The sequence below is a fragment of the Neoarius graeffei genome, chromosome 5, assembly GCF_027579695.1.
Source record: "Neoarius graeffei isolate fNeoGra1 chromosome 5, fNeoGra1.pri, whole genome shotgun sequence".
Taxonomy (NCBI): domain Eukaryota; kingdom Metazoa; phylum Chordata; class Actinopteri; order Siluriformes; family Ariidae; genus Neoarius; species Neoarius graeffei.
In genome coordinates this window covers 106,732,652-106,756,160 of record NC_083573.1, presented here as the reverse complement: position 1 = coordinate 106,756,160, position 23,509 = coordinate 106,732,652, and the positions used below count along the sequence as shown (strand labels likewise).

General features: G+C 42.0%; 1 protein-coding gene and 1 non-coding gene across 6 annotated transcripts in view; one reads left to right on the top strand and one right to left on the bottom strand.

Annotated features, from left to right (window-relative positions):
• Positions 1-23,509, bottom strand: part of LOC132887217 (rho guanine nucleotide exchange factor 4-like) — a 267,768-nt gene that overhangs the window by 102,808 nt on the left and 141,451 nt on the right. The gene's annotated exons all lie outside the window — the stretch shown is intronic.
• trnar-ccg (transfer RNA arginine (anticodon CCG)) lies at positions 8,582-8,654 on the top strand. Its single transcript has one exon. It is a non-coding gene; the product is annotated as a tRNA-Arg (tRNA).

The following is a 23,509-nucleotide window of genomic DNA, read 5'->3' as shown; positions in this document are numbered from 1 at the left end:
TCCACTGGCCTTGAGAAAACACACACACACACACACACACACTCAGAAAGGCAATCAGTGTACACGTACAAGGGCAATATCACACACATGGTCTCCATTTTTCCCCTCTCTGCTCTCACAGCCTCACACACACTGTTCCGTTATAGGGACCAAACGAAGGTCCCCACAAGGCCATCATTCTTATGCATGTCCTCATAAAGGACGTAAAAACCCTGAAACATGCAGTACATTCAACATTTCAGAAAACGGTTTTTCAAATAATAGACAGTTTCTCTTTCTCCAATCCATTCTTGCACACACACTCATACTTTTCTTCATGGGGATCAATTAAACGTCCTCACAAGGTCATAATTATTATTGATTACTGAGACCATTCATTACAGTCCTCATAAAGTGATTCAACACTTAAACATGCATTCAATATTTTTTTAATAATTAGTTTCTATGTCAGCATGTTCTCTCTTTTATCATTTCTATGTTATACAGTGCCTTGCAAAAGTATTCATACCCCTTGAACTTTTTCACATTTTTCCACCTTACAACCACAAACTTAAAAGTTTTTTATTGAGATTTTATGTGATAGACCAACACAGAGTAGCACATAATTGTGAAGTGAAATGAAAATGATAAATGGTCTTCAAAATTTTAAACAAATAAAAATCTGAAAAATGTGGTGTGCATTAATATTCAGCCCCCTGTACTCTGATACCTCTAAATACAATCCAGTGCAATCAATTGCCTTCAGAAGTCGTCTAATTAGTTAATAGAGTCCTACTGTGTGTAATTTACTCTCAGCATAAATACACTTGTTCTGTGAAGGCCTCAGTGGTTTGTTAGAGAACACTGAAGAACAAACAGTATCATGAAGACCAAAGAACTCACCAGACAAGTCAGGGATAAAGTTCTGGAGAAGTTTAAAGCAGGGTTAGGTTATAAAAAAAATATCCCAAGCTCTGAACATCTCAAGAAGCACTGTTCAATCATCATTCAAAAATGGAAAAAGTATGGCACAACTGCAAACCTACCAAGACATGGCCGTCCACCTAAACTGACAGAGCGAGCAAGGAGAGCACTGGTCAGAGAAGCAGCCAAGAGGCCCATGATCACTCTGGAGGAGCTGCAGAAATCCACAGCTCAGGTGGGAGAATCTGTGCACAGGACAACTATAAGTCGTACACTCCACAAATCTGGCCTTTTTGGAAGAGTGGCAAGAAGAAAGCCATTGTTGAAAGACAGGCATAAGAAGCCATGTAGGGGACACACCAAACATGTGGAAGAAGGTGCTTTGGTCAGATGAGACCAAAGTTGAACTTTGTGGCCTAAATGCAAAGCGCTATGTGTGGCGGAAAACTAACACTGCTCATCACCCTGCACACACCATCCCCACTGTGAAACATGGTGGTGGCAGCATCATGCTGTGGGGATGCTTTTCTTCAGCAGGGACAGGGAAGCTGGTCAGAGTTGATGGGAAGATGGATGGAGCTAAATACAGGGCAATCCTGGAAGAAAACCTGTTGGAGGCTGCAAAAGACTTGAGACTGGGAAGGAGATTCACCTTCCAGCAAGACAATGACCCTAAACATACAGCCAGAGCTACAATGGAATGGTTTAGATCAAAGAATATTCATGTGTTAGAATGGCCCAGTCAAAGTCCAGACCTAAATCCCATCGAGCATCTGTGGCAAGACTTGAAAATTGCTGTTCACAGACGCTCTCCATCCGATCTGGCTGAGCTTGAGCTATTTTGCAAAGAAGAATGGGCAAAAATTTCAGTGTCTAGATGTGCAAAGCTGGTAGAGACATACCACAAAAGACCTGCAGCTGTAATTGCAGCAAAAGGTGGCTCTACAAAGTATTGACGCAGGGGGGCTGGATACTAATGCACACCACATTTTTCAGATTTTTATTTGTTTAAAATTTTGAAGACCATTTATCATTTTCATTTCACTTCACAATTATGTGCTACTCTGTGTTGGTCTAGCACATAAAATCTCAATAAAAAACTAAGTTCGTGGTTGTAAGGTGGAAAAATGTGAAAAAGTTCAAGGGGTATGAATACTTTTGCAAGGCACCATACTCACACTCATACTTTCTTTATTGTAACCTGTTTCAGGTCCCCACAAGGTCATAATTATTACCTATACCATATGGTCCTCACAAAGGACTAAATACAGTTAAACAGCACCACACACACAGAGACTTTTTATTTATGGGGGCCAAACAGTGGTCCCCACAAGGTTATTGATTATACATTATGGGCCTCATAATGTATTTAAAAAAAACAGCAACCAGTGTTTTCTCTCTCTCTCTCTCTCTCTCTCTCTCTCTCTCTCTCTCACACACACACACACACACACACACACCTTTCTTTATGGGGACCAATCAAATTCATTGCAGTCCTCACAAAACACTAAAAAATACAGATCTCTCTCTCTCTCTCACACACACACACACACACACACACACTCCCTGACAGACCTGCATATCCTCGGGTCTGGAGATTAACGTGACTTCTTATCTCTCACATACCACAGTGAGAACCTTCCACCCTTCTAAATCCTCCATGCAGGGCCACGCCCACCTCCACAGGGCTGAGTGTACTACTAAGGGATTTACAGGAAACACTCATTTGTTTATATCTCACACAGCAGGTTTATACAGCGAGGTTATACAAACTGGAGGTACGGCATGACATGAGGAGGCTGTAACTCCGAGCCAATGACGATGTGTAAAAGTCTCTGTACATTAAAACTCATAACCTATAAATATTCCAGATGTATTTTCATGACAAACTGTATATAAATTTGCTAACAGGCACACAAACATACACCTAACATTTTCTTTACTATAACCCCGATTCAAAAAAATTGGGACAAAGTACAAATTGTAAATAAAAACGGAATGCAATGATGTGGAAGTTTCAAAATTCCATATTTTATTCAGAATAGAACATAGATGACATATCAAATGTTTAAACTGAGAAAATGTATAATTTAAAGAGAAAAATTAGGTGATTTTAAATTTCATGACAACAACACATCTCAAAAAAGTTGGGACAAGGCCATGTTTCCCACTGTGAGACATCCCCTTTTCTCTTTACAACAGTCTGTAAACGTCTGGGGACTGAGGAGACAAGTTGCTCAAGTTTAGGGATAGGAATGTTAACCCATTCTTGTCTAATGTAGGATTCTAGTTGCTCAACTGTCTTAGGTCTTTTTTGTCGCATCTTCCGTTTTATGATGCGCCAAATGTTTTCTATGGGTGAAAGATCTGGACTGCAGGCTGGCCAGTTCAGTACCCGGACCCTTCTTCTACGCAGCCATGATGCTGTAATTGATGCAGTATGTGGTTTGGCATTGTCATGTTGGAAAATGCAAGGTCTTCCCTGAAAGAGACGTCGTCTGGATGGGAGCATATGTTGCTCTAGAACCTGGATATACCTTTCAGCATTGATGGTGTCTTTCCAGATGTGTAAGCTGCCCATGCCACACGCACTAATGCAACCCCATACCATCAGAGATGCAGGCTTCTGAACTGAGCGCCGATAACAACTTGGGTCGTCCTTCTCCTCTTTAGTCCGAATGACACGGCGTCCCTGATTTCCATAAAGAACTTCAAATTTTGATTCGTCTGACCACAGAACAGTTTTCCACTTTGCCACAGTCCATTTTAAATGAGCCTTGGCCCAGAGAAGACGTCTGCGCTTCTGGATCATGTTTAGATATGGCTTCTTCTTTGAACTATAGAGTTTTAGCTGGCAACGGCGGATGGCACGGTGAATTGTGTTCACAGATAATGTTCTCTGGAAATATTCCTGAGCCCATTTTGTGATTTCCAATACAGAAGCGTGCCTGTATGTGATGCAGTGCCGTCTAAGGGCCCGAAGATCACGGGCACCCAGTATGGTTTTCGGGCCTTGACCCTTACGCACAGAGATTCTTCCAGATTCTCTGAATCTTTTGATGATATTATGCACTGTAGATGATGATATGTTCAATCTCTTTGCAATTTTACACTGTCAAACTCCTTTCTGATATTGCTCCACTATTTGTCGGCGCAGAATTAGGGGGATTGGTGATCCTCTTCCCATCTTTACTTCTGAGAGCCGCTGCCACTCCAAGATGCTCTTTTTATACCCAGTCATGTTAATGACCTATTGCCAATTGACCTAATGAGTTGCAATTTGGTCCTCCAGCTGTTCCTTTTTTGTACCTTTAACTTTTCCAGCCTCTTATTGCCCCTGTCCCAACTTTTTTGAGATGTGTTGCTGTCATGAAATTTCAAATGAGCCAATCTTTGGCATGAAATTTCAAAATGTCTCACTTTCGACATTTGATATGTTGTCTATGTTCTATTGTGAATACAATATCAGTTTTTGAGATTTGTAAATTATTGCATTCCGTTTTTATTTACAATTTGTTCTTTGTCCCAACTTTTTTGGAATCGGGGTTGTATAAAAGCCTCTACACTTTCCTCTCTCAACTTGCTTCTCTCGCTTTTTGCTTTTCTTTCTCCACTCTTTTCTTTCTCCTTCTCCCAGGACAGGCTTTAATCGACTTTTCACAGACTTTTTCATAAACCTAAGAAAAATGTCTGTGTATGTTTATCCTACAAACAAGAAAAATAACAGAACTACAATTGATGTTTTTGGAAGTGTGTTAAATGACTTGTGGATCTTGGTTCCTGGAAAGTGGGTCTTCATTCTGAAAAAAAAAGAAAAAAAAAGGGTACTAAACTGTAACTGTACTTGTCACTGGGGTGGCATCTGCAGAGGTGGACAGAGTACCCAAGTTCATTACTTTAGTAAAAGTACAGATCCCGCTGGTCAAATGTTACTCCGATACAAGTGAAAGTTCTCCAGTCAATATTTTACTTAAGTTAAAGTACTTCAGTACTTGCTTTTAAAAATACTTAAGTATTAAAAGTGCATTTTCTGTCAACACATTGTTATATTATTGCCACAACGCTTACAAAACCTAACGCCGTTACCAAAGACAGAAATGTGAGTTCACAAAATGAACGCATGCTGTGCATCACGGTGGTTTAACATTAAGCTAGCTAGTCAGTGACGCTCCACCTGACATGCTAGCAAACTCTTTTCAAACTCAAAATCATATTGGGTAGCTAACGTTACTAGAAAAGAAAGATTTCTACATTCTGTTTATTTGGCAAGATTATGCTAAAACATATTTCTGAAAGGACTTCCGATAAGTTAACATTATTCATGTTAGCGTAACTCCGTTTTTACATCCTAACTAACAGTGTCCAAGTTAACTAGCTATGTGTAAACATTAGCTGTCGACTAGGCTATGGCAACTTGGTGGACAAATCCATAGAAAGTCATTTGACTAACCAGACTGCATAGCTATGTTTGCAATGTTATCGCTAGCTCTAAAAGCACAGACAACTTCATTGCAAGCTTTCTCTTGGAATAAAACGTTTACAGACCTCAATATGCTTCCGCAGGTCGGACAGTGAGTTTTTGTAGGCTGTGATGTGATTAGTTTACGGCAAACAAAGCAAACGAAATGAATCGTTAATCCTTTCAGAAAACTGAAACATGGGTGCGTGCATTCCCCAGAAGAACCGTCTCCTTCCATTCTGCCATCAACTGATCGTGTTAAATAATGCTGCGGAGAAATCACTGAACTTGATTTTATAGTCTATGGATGTGACGTGACCCTAGTGATTACTGATCGGCTGTCTCAGTGTCACCTGCAAAAAAAACAATCACATTTTAGAAAAGAAAAGAAAAACATCCACTTTCAAAGCTGCTTCAGAGTAACGAGTAACGAGGACCTTGATAGAAATGTCATGGAGTAAAAAGTACGATATTTGTCTTTCAAATGGAGTGAAGTTAAAGTCACAAGTTTAAAAAAAATTAATACTCAAGTAAAATACAGATACTCAAAAAGTGTACTTAAGTACAGAACTCAAGTAAATGTACTTCGTTACTGTCCACCTCTGGGTATCTGTATCTTTAGTACCTAGTATCTATCCCATAGAAATGTGGGTAGAGTGCAGACTTCTGTCAAGCCACGTGTTTGGATTTGCATCAAAATCTAATGGATGGTTCCTTGGCCCAGGGCCCACCTTTCCTCCAAATTTCATCCAAATCTGTTCAATAGTTTTTGAGATACATTGGGAAAAGTCAAACAAACAAACAGAAACAAAAACAAACAAAAAACCCCATAACCTCCTCCAACACAGCTAGCGAAGGTAACAACAACAACAACAACAAAAAAAACCAACAACGCAGCTTGTCTTGTTACCAAGTCAGACCAAATCCTCTATCTTGAAGATTACTCCCATGGTGGAAAACCTACTGAATGTTATTATTAGCTTTGGATAATGTGGCGCGTCGGCTATCCAAGTCCCTGAGAATGAGCTGTTACTATAGAAACAATGCCATGTTTGAACAAATGTATTAACGTCATTAACACTACAGCCAGAGCTGCTGTTAAAGAAAATTAATCAACACCATCAGGTTTGAGAATTCCTCCACACCAGCCTCAAATGTTATACGTTAGCATGATTTATAGCACATTATTCCAACCTCTTGAGGCTTTATTAGAGTTTATAAACTGTTTACAAGGAATCGTTACTGATTTAGAAAGAATTATCAGCACACATTTCATGATCTAATAACATCTGAATAGAAATGTGAGGTTATGTTGTTCTCCAACAGTCAAATTATACACGAGCCACTGCTGACTGATGAAATAAAAACAGTCCTCCGTCGTTATCTCAGGTTATTAGACTTAACTGTAGGTCAGATGTTTGTCCTGCTGAGTATGCTGAGAATGTTCCACAGCCGACACTGAGAGTAAATTATATTTATCCCTCCATGGAAACTAACATGCTGGACCACGGCAATCATGTCTGAGAAGATGAGCTGGTTTGACAGAACAGCAGCACTCTGCTCAGCTGGAGGACTTTTTTTATTGATTAAAGGTCATACTTTTTATCCAGTTATTGTTACGTTTAATGTTGTGGAATGTCCATGAGACAAGTGAAGTTAATCAAACTAAAAGGCCATGTTAATACTTTTCGATGAAAAGAAAAGCCTTGAAAATGTCTTTTTTTCATTTTTCCAGAATCATCTCTGATTGCTTCTAGAAACGCATGAACATTGTCTGTGAGTGTTGTAAATTAATATCACATGACGTCCATCATCCATGGAAAAAAAGCATGATGGATATCTCTTCAGGTGGTGTAGTGGTTAGCACTATCGCCTCACAGCAAGAAGGTTCTGGGTTTGACCCCAGCGGCCGATGGGGGCCTTTCTGTGTGGAGTCTGCGTGGGTTTCCTCCTGTTTTTCATGGATCATTCTGGTTCAGTGATCCAGATCAGCACCAAAAGTAAAAGCAATGTAATTCAGCCCTAGAGGTATTCTTCATGTGATGATTGGTTGAAAACTGAGGGAGAAACAGCCTCCTAAAAAATGTTAGAAGAATAAGAATGCTAACAATAATAGGTGGTATGGTGGTTAGAGCTGTTGCCTCACAGCAAGAAGGTTCTGGGTTTGAGCCCAGTGGCTGACAGGGGCCTTTCTGTGTGGAGTTTGCATGTTGTCCGCGTGGGTTTCCTCCGGGTGCTCCGGTTTCCCCCACAGTCCAAAAACATGCAGGTTAGGTTAACTGGTGACTCTAAATTGACTGTAGGTGTGAATGTGAGTATGAATGGTTGTTTGTCTGTATGTGTCAGCCCTGTGATGACCTGGTGACTTGTCCAGGGTGTACGCCAAGCCTCACCCATAGTCAGCTGGGATAGGCTCCAGCTCACCCACGACCCTGCACAGGATAAGCAGCTACAGATAATGGATGGATGTTTAAAGAGCGTTACTACATGGGCTCAGGACCAGTTTGGAAAACCATTGTTGGTAAACGCAGTTTATGGCTGCAGCTACCATTCAAAGTGAAAGACACATCAATAACACCCAGGAACACTGCGCCTGAGCTCATCTGAGATGGTTCCATCTTTGCTGGTCATTGATTGACTGGCACGATTTTCCAGATGTCAGTTGGGTTAAACACATGCCTTTCCCGGTATGTTTAGTCCATGCGTGATTCATCCAGAATCATCACTGAAATTAGAACACGTCCTGTTGATTTAAAACAGTTCTCATCTCATTATCTCTAGCCGCTTTATCCTGTTCTACAGGGTCGCAGGCGAGCTGGAGCCTATCCCAGCTGACTACGGGCAAAAGGCAGGGTACACCCTGGACAAGTCATCACAGGGCTGACACATAGACAGCCATTCACACTCAATTTAGAGTCACCAGTTAACCTAACCTGCATGTCTTTAGACTGTGGGGAGAAACCAGAGCACCCCCATACAGAAAGGCCCTCACCAGCCACAAACCTAGGACCTTCTTGCTGTGATGTAACAGCACTAACCACTACACCATCATGCCACCCTAAAGCAAGTCTCAATAAGTCAAATAAATGAACTGAGAATGGGTTTGGCCGTCTAAAACTGCACAGAAAAGTGCACCAGTGATGGCAAGTGCAAGACCCAGTAACAGCAAGTGCAAGACCCAGTAACAGCAAGTGCAAGACCCAGTAACAGCAAGTGCAAGACCCAGTGGCCTAATGGATAAGGCATCAGCCTCCGGAGCTGGGGATTGTGGGTTCAAGTCCCACCTGGGTTGCACCTTTGTTGTAGTATAGTAAGATTTACTTTGGGTGTAGGAAGTCTCAAGGTATTCTCAATGAATAAATGTGGACACCAGCTACAGCCTGAAAACTGGCATGTTGGAGGAGGTCATGTTCTTGCCTCGGGTTGTTTACCTGTTCCCAACGTAATATACATGGATTTTTTTGGCCTGATCGCAGTGTCGTGAATGGATTCAAATACATTAATAGAGGCTGGTTTTGAAGGTCTGAAGGTTCCAGTGGCCAAATGGATAAGGTATCAGCTTCCAGCACTGCTAAGTTGGGGTTCAAGTCCCACCTGGATTGCTGTGTCATTGTTGTGTAAAGGTATTTGCTTGCTGTGTCTTTCCCAAATGATACACCGTTCTAAAATAAAACCTGTCACACATTCTCACTCTTGTCCTTCACTTTCGCTTCTGAACTTTGCTCATGGTAATGATGAGTGCTGCTGCAGAAGGTCCTACAGCAAACATGACAGTTTTGCACCTTTGGCAGCATCTCAAGTCCTGTCTTTTCTTTGCCTGTAATGTCTCTGTGCCTCTTTTTCACTTTGGCTTATCCATTTCTGACAGACTGTTAATTGCAGATCTTAACACAAAGCCCAAGGCGGAGGTGCCTCGTAAGACGGGAATGAACCATTGGTCCAGCCCAGTGTCAGTCGAGAAACCAACCATTGGGGCGCTCTGTTTGCTTTAGTGAAAAATCTGCTGGCACCAAAGACACACCGACCCACTGGGAAAGTGCCTGGGATGCCAGATGGCCAGTCCAGCACTGCTTCTTACTACTACACACACTGTACATGCTTCTATCTTACAAAGACGGTCTACTGCACTTGTTGCTACACTAGTATTTGCTTCTTGTTACTACACCCACCCATCCGCTATCGATACATCAGGGTCGTGGGTGACCTGGAACCAGTACCAGCTGACTTTGGGCGAGAGGCGAGGTTCACCCTGGACACATCATCAATCTTACCTGTTACTATTCTAATTATATAATTATTGCTATTATAAACTATCCACTTATTACTATTATTATTATTATCATTATAGTACTACTACAAGGTGTGTGTTACTCTGGCTTTTGCACTGCTGTGTCAGTGATCTGAGAAACACACACACACACACACACCCATATGGTATCACCTGCAGGGAGCCAATAAGCCCTTGAACCTAAATTTAGAGAGTAAGGTGCAAACACACAGACTGAGTCTCAGTAGCAGCACACACACACACACACACACACACACACACACACACACACACACTGCTGCATCATCCGTTAGCACACAGGAGGTGTGAGTGCACTGATAATAAGCTCCTCGGCTATGTGTGTGTGTGTGTGTGTGTGTGTGTGTGTGTGTGTGTGTGTGTGTGAGTTACAAAAAAACCTCCATAATTGCCTTCAAGAACTACACTTCACATGGTTTTGACCTGAAACAAGCTCCTTCCTTCACAAGACGCTGAGCAGAGAGAAATCCCTCCGAGAAGATAAAACACACTCTGGTGTCAGCGAGGATGAGGAGAGGAAGAGGAGCGAGAGAACTGAGACGGATCAAGCTGCGGCGGAAGAAGAACAGGAGAGCAGAGCACATCTCCCTCCGTCTCTGAAGAAACCTGCCTTTCTTCTGCTCACTCAGACGAGAATTACAGGACTGGAGACGTTTCCAGGTCTAACGTCACGCAAGCTACAGTACAAATAAGACAGAATCCACTCCAAGCATACAGTTCTTAAGAACTAAGATTAAAAATCTAGAAATGGTGCGAATTAACAATGAGGAGACGGGAAAATATCACAAACCTGGAAACAATTCGGAAAAAAAATGCACGTTAAACGAATGCATCAAGTGACAGTTAAGGACAAAGTCTAATATATTAAAGGGAAAAAAAAAACAGGAAGGACAACCAAAAGCATAGCATATGACTCTGTTGCCATGGGAACAGTAATGTGATGCAAAGCTAACGAGCTGTGCTTTCAGCATCCATATGTTTTTATGTTTTCACCAAAGAACCAAAAGGAAGTGCAGAGCAGTTGTAGAAAGAATGAGGAAGAATGGAAAGCTTCACAAACAAGCGTGTGGGTTGTAATGTATTTCAAATGCATTTTATTTATTACAACTCTGCTGAAACTGAAACAAAAGCATATGGATATGTTGCCATGGAAACCGTGGCATGATACGAAACGAACAATCTTGGCTTTCATACACTAACCCTATTACTATACTTCTGTTTTACTTCTTACTATGTATATTATACATTACTGCTATAAAACTAATGCCTGATTGTTATTATATTATTTCCACGTCACTCTGAAGACATACTCAAAACTGTACCGCCTTATTAGAGTACTAATACTAACTACTTGATGCTATGATGTAATAATTGTTAATATGGTTTCCTGTGTGGCACGGTGGTGTAGTGGTTAGCGCTGTTGCCTCACAGCAAGAAGGTCCGGGTTCGAGCCCTGTGGCCGGCGAGGGCCTTTCTGTGCGGAGTTTGCATGTTGTCCGCGTGGGTTTCCTCTGGGTGCTCCGGTTTCCCCCACAGTCCAAAGACATGCAGGTTAGGTTAACTGGTGACTCTAAATTGACCGTAGGTGTGAATGGGTGTCTATGTGTCAGCCCTGTGATGACCTGGCGACTTGTCCAGGGTGTACCCCGCCTTTCACCCGTAGTCAGCTGGGATAGGCTCCAGCTTGCCTGCGACCCTGTAGAACAGGATAAAGCAGCTAGAGATGATGAGATATACCAATAGCCACAACTTATTCTGTGTTTGTCTTTTAGCCCCGCCCCATTTGGCTTTACATTAATGAACTGTTTCCTTGGAAACCCTCGACCTGTGCTAGTTCTGGGTTCTAAATGAAGCCAAAAACTTATAAGTGTGCAAATTGTGATTTGTCAGTGCAACATGAACTCTGTAAAGCTCTCATTAAGGACATAATATGTATTTATGTAAAGATCTGTACATGCATCTTATTCTAAGTTTACAAGTCAGATTGTTGCTTTGTGATGCATAAATTACAGCAGTAGAGTTTCATTCGCTCTTTGGAGAAGAGTAACTGCACTACTAGAAATAACCTCGGTTTTGTTATCACGTGTGTGTATGCTATGCTGTCATGTCAACTCCTCTACCTCCTCTTCACTTCAACAAGCATTCCTGCTCTCGGGGATCACAATGCGAGCAGTCAGGAGGCAAGAGAATTGTCTATTTATGGAGAAAGAATCTCCAAAGTGAGTGCGAGAGAGAAAAACTGAGCACACGAACGTGTGTGGGCACTTTTACAAGACAAAACCGAATTATCTTTCTGTTCTGTGCATCATCTGTGAAAATTAAAGCTTGGGACACAAGATTACTGCTTACAGTTGGCCTGAAGGAGGCTGCGTTCTGAAAATAAATAAATAAATCTCTTATTTACAAAGCCTACTGAAGGACCAGTCAGCGGTGGATAGGGATGGGTGCCAAAAAAAGCATATTGTAATATTTACAGTTAAGAATATTACTGCAATATTGGACTAAATGTTACCAAAATGACCATCAGGTATAATATATATATATATCTCATCTCATTATCTGTAGCCGCTTTATCCTTCTACAGGGTCGCAGGCAAGCTGGAGCCTATCCCAGCTGACTACGGGCGAAAGGCGGGGTACACCCTGGACAAGTCGCCAGGTCATCACAGGGCTGACACATAGACACAGACAACCATTCACACTCACATTCACACCTACGCTCAATTTAGAGTCACCAGTTAACCTAACCTGCATGTCTTTGGACTGTGGGGGAAACCGGAGCACCCGGAGGAAACCCACGCGGACACGGGGAGAACATGCAAACTCCACACAGAAAGGCCCTCGCCGGCCACGGGACTCGAACCCGGACCTTCTTGCTGTGAGGCGACAGGGTTAACCACTACACCACCGTGCCGCCCGGTGTATATATATATATATATATATATATATATATATATATATATAAAATGAAAATGGTACCATCTGTAAATGTATTCATTAGAGTGGTAATGTACATCTGCAGCCAGTTGCACCAGTTCAGTATAAGTTTGATGGTATCTCAGGGTATAAGCATTTTACAGGGAAAGCATTTTACATATAAGTCCAAAATATTAAAAAAAATATGTCCTAGTGCTAGTGTCTATGAAAAAAAATCAATCTCATACCCTGTTAGAACAACAAGAAAACATGCAAAGGATTGTTTATTTTCAATTCTCAATATAATATCATTTTTAATCAATTTCCAAAATTAATCCATATTCATTTCATACTTGATTTTGGGGCGGCACGGTGGTGTAGTGGTTAGCGCTGTCACCTCACAGCAAGAAGGTCCGGGTTCGAGCCCCGGGGCCGGCGAGGGCCTTTCTGTGCGGAGTTTGCATGTTCTCCCCGTGTCCGCGTGGGTTTCCTCCGGGTGCTCCGGTTTCCCCCACAGTCCAAAGACATGCAGGTTAGGTTAACTGGTGACTCTAAATTGAGCGTAGGTGTGAATGTGAGTGTGAATGGTTGTCTGTGTCTATGTGTCAGCCCTGTGATGACCTGGCGACTTGTCCAGGGTGTACCCTGCCTTTCGCCCGTAGTCAGCTGGGATAGGCTCCAGCTTGCCTGCGACCCTGTAGAACAGGATAAAGCGGCTAGAGATAATGAGATGAGACATTTCATACTATAAGCTTTCTATACTGTAGGTTATCATTAGCATCTCCAAGTCTGAGGCCACAGTTCTCTGCTGGAAAATGGTGGAGTGCTCTCTCCGGGTTGGGAGTAAGTTGCTGCCCCAAGTGAATGAGTTCAAGTATCTCAGGGTCTTGCTCACGAGTGATGGTAAAGTGGAGCATGAGATGGACAGGCAGATTGGGGCGACGTCAGCAGTCATGCGGGTGTTGTACCGGACAGTCGTGGTGAAGAGGGAGCTGAGCCAGAATGCAAAGCTTTTGATTTACCAGTCAGTCTATGTTCCAACCCTCACCGATGGTCATGAGCTTTGGGTAGTGACTGAAAGGATGAGGATGAGATCACGGACACAAGCGGCTGAAATGAGCTTTCTCCATAGGGTGGCTGCGCTCAGCCTTAGAGACAGAGTGAAAAGCTCAGACATCTGGAGGGATCTCAGAGTCGAGCCGCTGCTCCTTCATGTTGAAAGGAGTCAGCTGAGATGGTTCAGGCTTCTGATTAAGATGCCTCCTGGGCGCCTTCCTCTGGAGGTTTTCCGAGCACGTCCAACTGGGAGGAGACCTCGGGGTAGAACACGCTAGAGAGATTATATATATCTCATCTGGCTTGGGAGTGCCTTGGGATCCTCCAGGAGGAACTGGAAAGCATTGCTGGGGAGAAGGACACCTGGAATACCCTGCTTAGCCTGCTGCCAGCGCGACCTGACCTCGGATAAGTGGAAGTAAATGGATGGATGGTTATTGTTATGGTGCAATGAAGCTACTAATTTTAATTAAACAGGAGAGAATTATTTCACTACAGTGGATGAAAATGTTTTAATGAATAACAGAGATCTCTCCAGCTGATCTAGCTGAGCCTGCAAGGGTGAATTATTATTAAATTATTCAATCTTCATGATTAAACACCTGTAAGTATCCGCAGTGTGAATGAGACGCATCCCGAGATTATAAAATAACAATAACGGCCTCTGCTTTGCTCATTATTTTCTGATGTGAGGTCAGGAAACTGGCTGTTGTTTCTTATATAACCGACTACATACACAGTAAACAGCAAATTAAAAAAAAAAGTCCCATTCGAGTGCATTTATTAAAAGTCTGAATGCGATATTAGAGTCAGCCATGAATCATGACCCTGATCTTTATGATTTCTGGCCTCATGGAGTTTTTAATAAGAGCTCTGTGCGCTGTTCGGACGGGACATTTTACAAGCATTTATGGACCCGAGGATAAAGGTCTACCTCGTAACTCTGGCATTTCACAGCGCTATGGAGCCAGTCTGATCTAATCTAATACAACAACAGGACAGAAACAAACCCAACAGGACATCCAACAAAACAATGTCAAGCGAAGTTTGTGCCTGACTGGATAACAGACTGATTTAATCAGATCAATCTAAATACACTCAGTGCCATCGATTCGCCCACCTCCTCGATATGACATCATTCAAAATGGCTGCAAAAACAAATGACAGAAGGATGTTAAATCTCGTTTATGGGCCATTCAGTACTACATGGCAGCAGCTAATCGAACACTGAGGACCTATTACAAATCCATTAGGTGGATAATTACTTTCACAGACACACCATGTCTTAGACACACTGCTATTGGTCAGGCATCGACACATAGCGGATTAACAACACTGTCGTAAAGTCTCACATTGACGTCTGGTAAAGATTAAACTGCAGGCTGTTTTTATTTGAAGTGAAACAATGACTACAGCATTAATGAGACACATTAAACAAAACTCGAAGGACACACAGTGGAGTTCATATCTCTGCCAAGCTACATGTTATCAACATCAAAATCGAATCACTGGAACCAAGGACAATACTAAAGCTGTGCACCAAATTTCATCCAAATCCGTTCACGACTTTTTGAGTTACATTGGGGAAAGGAAAAAAAAAATCCTGGATTCACATAGATATCTGGATTTATGTCAAAATCTAATGGCCCATGGCTCACCTTTCCTCCAAATTTCTTCCAAATCTGTTCATTACTTTTTAAGTTCCATTGGGAACAGATAAACAAACAGAGGTGAAAACATAACCTCCTACAACAAAGATGGCGGAGGTAATAAAACATGTTACCATTGATGTTCTCATTATCTCTAGCCGCTTTATCCTGTTCTACAGGGTCACAGGAGAGCTGGAGCCTATCCCAGCTGACTACGGGCAAAAGGCGGGATAGACCCTGGACAAGTCGCCAGGTCATCACAGGGCTGATACATAGACACAGACAACCATTTACACTCACACCTACAGTCAATTTAGAGTCACCAGTTAACCTAACCTGCATGTCTTTGGACTGTGGGGGAAACCGGAGCACCCGGAGGAAACCCACGCGGACATGGGGAGAACATGCAAACTCCACACAGAAAGGCCCTCGCCAGCCATGGGGCTCAAACCCGGACCTTCTTGCTGTGAAGCGACAGCGCTAACCACTACACCACCGTGCCGCCTGTTACCATTGATGTATTTACTGTAAATTTGCAAGTGATGTATTCCACTTTGAATACATCGAACGTTGTACACAGCCAGGACGGCAAATATTTAACTGCAATTAATTAATTTGCGAGCTGTATTCAAATAAAGAGTGCGTGTTACTTTTACACATACTGTATACATATGGACACTATTATTCTATCCTCATTCACTAGATATGAGCAATCGTGCACTCTGATTGGCTACTCTACTACTAGGGTATCAGCTCATATACCGTGAGTAGAGAAAAACAAAATGGCAGAGTGAATCAAGTCAGATAATCACTTTGTTATCAAGTATTTAAAAGAAACAGAAATAGCTAAAAGAATATAGTGCCCCCCCCCCAGAAAACCCTCGAAGCCAAAAACCGCTGAAAAACTCTAAAGAATAAGAATAATAAGAAGAAGACAAAGAAGAAAACCCCCCAAAATACAAAAAAAAAAAAAATCAACAAAATATGGAATAAAAGTATTTGATGGTAAGAACATACAGTCAAGCATGAAATTATTCATACCCCTGGCAAATTGTGACTTAAAGTTACTTTTATTCAACCAGCAAGTTTTTTTTTTTTGACCGGAAATGACACCGGCTTCTCCCAAAACATAATAAGACGATGTTCAAGAGGCATCATTGTGGAAAAAAAATATTTCTTAGCTTTTATTTACATTTGAACAAAAAGTGGCATGTCCAAAATTATTCATACCCTTCTCAAACTGTCAGTCTATGGGAAAATCCAAAGTTCTATACCATTCCAAATAGTCCAAGCTGTTCTAAAGCATCCTAATTACCCTGATTAATTGGGAACAGCTGTTTTAATCAACCCAACAGGTGAAAAACAGCAGCTCTCTGCAGTTGGTTTGTGGACAGTCATGGCTAAGACAAAAGAGCTCACTGAGGACCCGCGGCTGCGCATTGTGGCTGCTCACAAGTCAGGAAAGGGCTATAAGGCCATCTCTAAATGTTTTCAAGTTCCAGTGGCTACAGTGCAAAGTATTATTAAAAAATACAAGACGTTCCGCACTGTGGAAAACCTCAGAGGACATGATCGGAAGCCAAAAGTGACACCAGTGCTGGCCAGGAGGATAGGGAGAGAGGTGAAAAAGAATCCAAGCATCACTACCAAGGCCATCCTGGTGAAACTGGGCTCTGCTGGTGGCAAGATCTCAAGGCAGACAGTCCAACGGACACTGCACACTACTGGGTTCCACGGACACTGACCAAGGAGGACGCCACTTCTCCAGATAAGGTACACAAAAGCCCACTTGGCCTTTGCAAATGCTCATCTGGATAAAGAAGACGACTTCTGGTCTTCTGTTTTATGGTCAGATGAAGGAAAAATTGAATTGTTTGGCCACAATGATGTGTCCTTCATTTGGCATAAAAAAGGAAAAGCCTTCAACCCTAAGAACACCATCCCCACTGTCAAACATGGTGGTGGGAACCTAATGCTTTATGGGTGTTTTTCAGCCAATGGACCAGGGCAGCGTTTCTCAACCTTTTTTCAGTCATGGCACCCTTCAGAAGTATGCAAATTCTCAAGGCACCCCCATATAAAATATATGCAGTCACGCTGACCATACGCTGGCCCCAGCAGTGGCGTTGTGACATGGGAAAGGGGGCCGTGAGACAAATTTTGATGATGCATGAGGCGGCGATGAGCTGCATTAGTGTAACTATTGTTTTTTTTGGAATTTTAATTAATTTTATTTATTTCAATGTTAGAATATATAATTTTTTGACGGCACCCCTAACGAAGCCAGATGGCACCCAGTTGAGAAAGGCTGGACCAGGGAACCTAATCACAGTAAATGGCACCATGAAAAAAGAGCAGTACATCAGGATTCTCAGCAACAACATCAGGCGGTCTGCAGAGAAACTTGGCCTTGGGCACCAGTGGACATTTCAGCATGACAACAACCCAAAACATACAGCAAAAGTGGTGAAGAAATGGTTAGCGGACAAAAACATTAACGTTTTGCAGTGGCCCAGCCAGAGTCCTGACTTAAATCCGATTGAGAATCTGTGGAGGGAGCTAAAGATCAGGGTGATGGCAAGGAGACCCTCCAACCTGAAAGAGTTGGAGCTCATCGCTAAAGATGAATGGGCAAAAATACCAGTGGAGACATGCAAAAAGCTGGTCAGCAATTATAGGAAATGTTTGATTGCTGTAATAGCCAATAAAGGCTTTTCTACTGATTATTGAGAAGGGTATGAATAATTTTGGACATGCCACTTTTTGTTCAAATGTAAATAAAAGCTGAGAAATATGTTTTTTCCACAATGATGCCTCTTGTACATCATCTTATTATCTTCTGGGAGACGCCTGTGTCATTTCCAATCAAGAAAAAACTTGCTGGTTGAATAAAAGTAACTTTAAGTCAAAATTTGCCAGGGGTATGAATAATTTCGGGCTTGGCTGTATCTGTTTTTTATTTTTCAAGAATTATTATTATTATTGTTATTATTATCGCATTTTTCATAAATGGCTCCTGTCATTTCACCGGTTTGTTTACATTCGTAGCGGAAACGATTTTGTCGGACGTTTTCTATAAAGTTTTTATTTATCGAATTTGCAAAAAATAAAAATGCTCTGTTTCTCAAAATCCAGTGAATGTGGATAGAATAAAACAGTTATTCCACTCAATCTCGTCATACATGGATTATAGACAACTCGGTGCTACGCGCCTCGTCGGCTATCAGCTCATGTACGACTTGATTTCGTGGAATAACTATTCATTATTTTTTCGCAGTCCAAATCCTGCACTCTGATTGGCTGGCGAGCGGGTCTGTATCCTACAATACGGACCCCAGTTACGGATCTCTGGCGACTCGCTCATTCACAACAACAACAAACATAGTAGCAATTTTTGTCAACATTTATTTTTGCATTTCTCAGGAGAATAGCATTAATTTTACAGCATGGATAGCGATAACGACAGTGTTCACAGTGAAAGCGAGTTTTACTACCCTGAGGAAGAAGAAATAAAAGAAAACATTTCAGGAGAAAGCTAAAAACCGCTAACTGTTGCTAACGCTGAGCAGAAACATGGCTGAATCCTGAATGACTCCTATTTGTATAAATAGGGGACTACATAGGCGGCAAAATGTAGTTTTTTTTCCTGCCATGGAAGTGCACTTGTATACCGAGGAGGAAGCCATTTGCATTGCAGCCGTGAATGAGGATTCAAAATGGCAGCTCGGTTTTCCCTTTCGGGCGCTCTCGTTTTCTGTTAGAATTTGGTAAAGAAAAAAATAAATATATTATTTACCAGCTTAAGGTCGGGCCGTATGGTGAAATACCGTGACCTTGGCCTTAAATACTGACCTCGGCCCAGAGGGCCTCGCTCAGTACTTTCAAGACCTCGGTCACGGTATTTCACGATACGGACCTCCCAGCTGGTAAATAACATAGATATATATTCTGTTGCGGGGCTCGACATTAACGCTTGTCCGCTTGTCCGGGGCAAGTGATACTTTATGTCAGACAAGTTCATCGTCTCAGTTACTTGTCCGATCGGACAAGTGCCAAAATACGCCGATATTCGGGTTACATATCAAATTTATCAGTTTATTCACATGATTTCCCAAGCATCTCACTCGACATATTGTTTTGATGACTCGCCGGATGTTTCTATTCGGAAAGAGCGATGTGCGCATGCGCAATATTCCACTTGTGAAACCGGCCAATACCGCTTCGTGTATTTGAGCTGAAAAGTAAACGGTCGTGTATGATTGATTTTAATCGTGTCATACACGTGGATTTGTTGACATTTCTGTTGGCGGGATCATTATTCAACTGTATATTCACGTTGAGTGTGTGGTAATTTCCAAATCTTTGAATTGTTGTTGATGGTGTTCGTTATATAGCCGAGCGTGTGTGGCGGGGAATGTGCGCCTGCGTGCGTGTGGATTGACGGAGTGAGGTAGGAGTGCGGAAAGTTATCTAGGAAATACCAAGCTGTCAAATGGCTGCTAATTAGGTTACCGGCTGTATTAATTAACTAATTAGTAATGGGAGTTTAGGGATTTGAAACATAGAGCTCTATGATTTAGATATAATTATGGATTATTTGAAATTATTAATTATCTTTTTTTTGACCATTAAATACCATACAGGAGCCACACTGAATAATTAGACAACAATTAATCAATGTTTTAATGTTTTACTATATTTTTGAACTTTTGCCTCAGTATATCAAATATTGATTACTTTTGATTCATAGATATTATGCATATGTTGTGAGTTCGGAAACAAATGCAATAAAGATTGTTGGGTTACAAATAGTTTATTTGTGGGGATTTTCTCAAATATTTCTTCGGACAAGTCAACTTCACATTCGGACAAGTAAATTTCCTTTCAACTTGCCCGACAGGACAAGCGGTTTCAAAAGTTAATGTAGAGCCCTGTGTTGTACTGAGTGATTGTGTTATGTAATGAAGCGGACTTGCAGTTATTTCGCCAACCATTACAACTTTTTATTCATCCATGAATGAAATCAATATGATGAAGTTTTCTGGAACAAGACTTTTACACATGTAATGTTTATGGAAGGAGTCTCCAGTGTCAGTGCTTTAAGTTTTCCAATGTCTTCAGGTCAGAGGAGTTTACTCTAGCTTTGGTTTTTCCTTTGTAAAAGTTCAAACTGTTATTTTTTTATCTTCTTGATTAACTTTGAGAAAGCATAAAGCGAGGCTGGTGATGGCAGGAGTGTTTATCGCTGCTATAATGTACTGTACATGAAAACGGGACTCAACACTAACTTGTTTCGCTGACATACCACAACATGAAATGTAAATTAAAAACTGTAGGCCGATTGCTGTAGTATAAGAGGAATGAAATTGAATAAAAGAGGCAATTTAGTGTGTGAGGGCAGTTATCTCCAGATGATGGTGATATGAGTGCAGTAAATCTGCCTTCGTTTAGCGGGAATGTTGCTCTAATGAGGTTTTGTTCCTTCAGAGAAAATAACTGAAAATCAGCACTCGGTGTGATCAGACACAAATCACGGGCATGTTATTCACGCTTGGTCTGTTCCTCTCGGGCTTGGTGGCGGAGTACGAGACTATTCAGCTGAAAGACTGAGGAAATGTGGCCTATTTTAAATGCACATCTCTCTATCTATCTCTCTCTCGTGCTCTCTCTGTGTCTTTGAGATGAATGCTTTCAGACATGACTGCTTTGTTTTTCTGGTTGAAAGGCGACTGTGTGTGTTCGGATGACTGAAACTCATGTCAGCATGACGTCACCTTTACATTTGGCCACTTTAGGCCACTTCAGGACATCATGCAGAGGACAGGATGGTTTGGATAAGGAGTTGAAATGAAATATTGATTGGGGTGCCATCTTGAAAAGCGTTTGACACTTAATTTGAACCCATTTGTTTGAATTTTGATTGCGGGGATTAGTCTGAGCAGTGGAGAAGCCAAAACATTATTTCCCAAATGTAGGAGGACCCAAAAGTACCCAAAGTTTGACATGAATTATGGTTTGTTAGTTTTTTTTTTTTTATTTGAGACAAATACAGTAGGGCGGCACGGTGGTGTAGTGGTTAGCGCTGTCGCCTCACAGCAAGAAGGTCCAGGTTCGAGCTCTGTGGCCGGCGAGGGCCTTTCTGTGAGGAGTTTGCATGTTCTCCCCGTGTCCGTGTGGGTTTCCTCCGGGTGCTCCGGTTTCCCCCACAGTCCAAAGACATGCAGGTTAGGTTAACTGGTGACTCTAAATTGAGCGTAGGTGTGAATGTGAGTGTGAATGGTTGTCTGTGTCTATGTGTCAGCCCTGTGATGACCTGGCGACTTGTCCAGGGTGTACCCCGCCTTTCACCCGTAGTCAGCTGGGATAGGCTCCAGCTTGCCTGCGACCCTGTAGAACAGGATAAAGCGGCTAGAGATAATGAGATGAGATGAGACAAATACAGTACATGCTGTGATCTTAGCATGCTTGGCTTTCTGATTGTTAACGATTGACTATGGAACCCTGTTGTTGAGAAAAATTCCAGCCTCTTTGTAAATTTATCACTGTATGAAAAAATACCCCAGAATCCAGAGATAGCTTTGCTTGGATATTTCAAACTATGACCCGTATATGATGAAATCCGTGTTGGCTACTCTCCGATCATGGCATTGTCAAAAAAAAATCTCCAGATGTTCTCTAGATATGATCCAGATTCTTGCAAGAATTTGCAAACATATCTCCAGATTCTTGGGGCTTTGGCACAGTGCATGCTCACTTGTCCTTCTGGGGAAACCCTTAAAGACTCTGGAGAACCCTACAACATGCTTTCCTATCAGGGAAAGGGTCATTCCAGGATCTGGTTGTCTTGGTATCCCTTGAGTATACTTACTGGTCAGTCAATGGTATCCTTCACTCCCATTACATTACATTACATTACATTACAGGCATTTAGCAGACACTCTTATCCAGTGCGAGATACAACATACCCAGAGCAGCCTGGGGAGCCACTAGGGGTTAGGTGCCTTGCTCAAAGGCACTTCAGCTATTCCTGCTGGTCCAGGGAATTGACCCGGTTACCTTTTGGTCCCAAAGCTGCTTCTTTAACCATTAGGCGATGGCTTCACCCCCATTGGTGGTCACCTCAAAGCTAAGATTCACTACAAGTTGGTGAATTTCTTTGATATCCAATGGTCACAACATCACTACTAGTCTCTTCCTGTGTGCTCGCCCCTCAAGAGTATAACAAGCATGAAAATTTAGTTTTACTTACCAAGAATTGGGAGTTTTTACAGCACACTTCCCAGTTTATGGATACATTCTTAGAGAAAGGTGTTCTTCATGGATTCATTGGAAAATTAATTGTTCTTAGCTTCCAATAAAGTGGTCTTGGAGCCTGTTCTGATTGGGAAACACTCTATTGTAAGGTCCTACATAGCACTTCCAGGGTTACCCCAAGAAGTACTGTAGCAGACTGGACAGCCTGAGAAAGATAAGCTCCAAGAAGGCATGTAGAATTTTTTCTAACAAGACTTTTTTTATATATAGAAGGTCTTGTTTTTTATGTGTTTATACAGTGTTATTCGCATTTTCATGTTTCCCAGGAGTTCTGTATGATTTGAATATTGTACATTATCCTGTATTCACCCTGACAGTGATGTGGCACAACAAACCAGACAGAATTCATCCATTTATACCGAGAGTTGATAACGTACACAGACAAGAGGGCGAGCAAATGATGGTGAAGCAAAGTGTCAAGGCATGCCAAAAAAGTAGCAACGACTTTTAGAGTTAAGGGATGTTATCTCATCATCTTTAGCCACTTTATCCTGTTCTACAGGGTCGCAGGCAAGCTGGAGCCTATCCCAGCTGACTACGGGCGAAAGGCGGGGTACACCCTGGACAAGTCGCCAGGTCATCACAGGGCTGACACATAGACAACCATTCACAGCCACCAGTTAACCTAACCTACATGTCTTTGGGGGAAACCGGAGCAAACCCATGCAGACTCCACACAGAAAAGCTCTCGCCGGCCACAGGGCTTGAACCCAGACCTTCTTGCTGTGAGGCGACGGTGCTAACCACTACACCACTGTGCCACCCAAGGGATATTATTTATTTATTTATTTATTTATTTATTTATTTATGTTTCATACTAGATATTTGTTCCCAGTTATCCAGCTATAGCACCTGGGAACTCCTATGATGACCAAATCGCACTGTGGTAATGAATGTTTACAACATC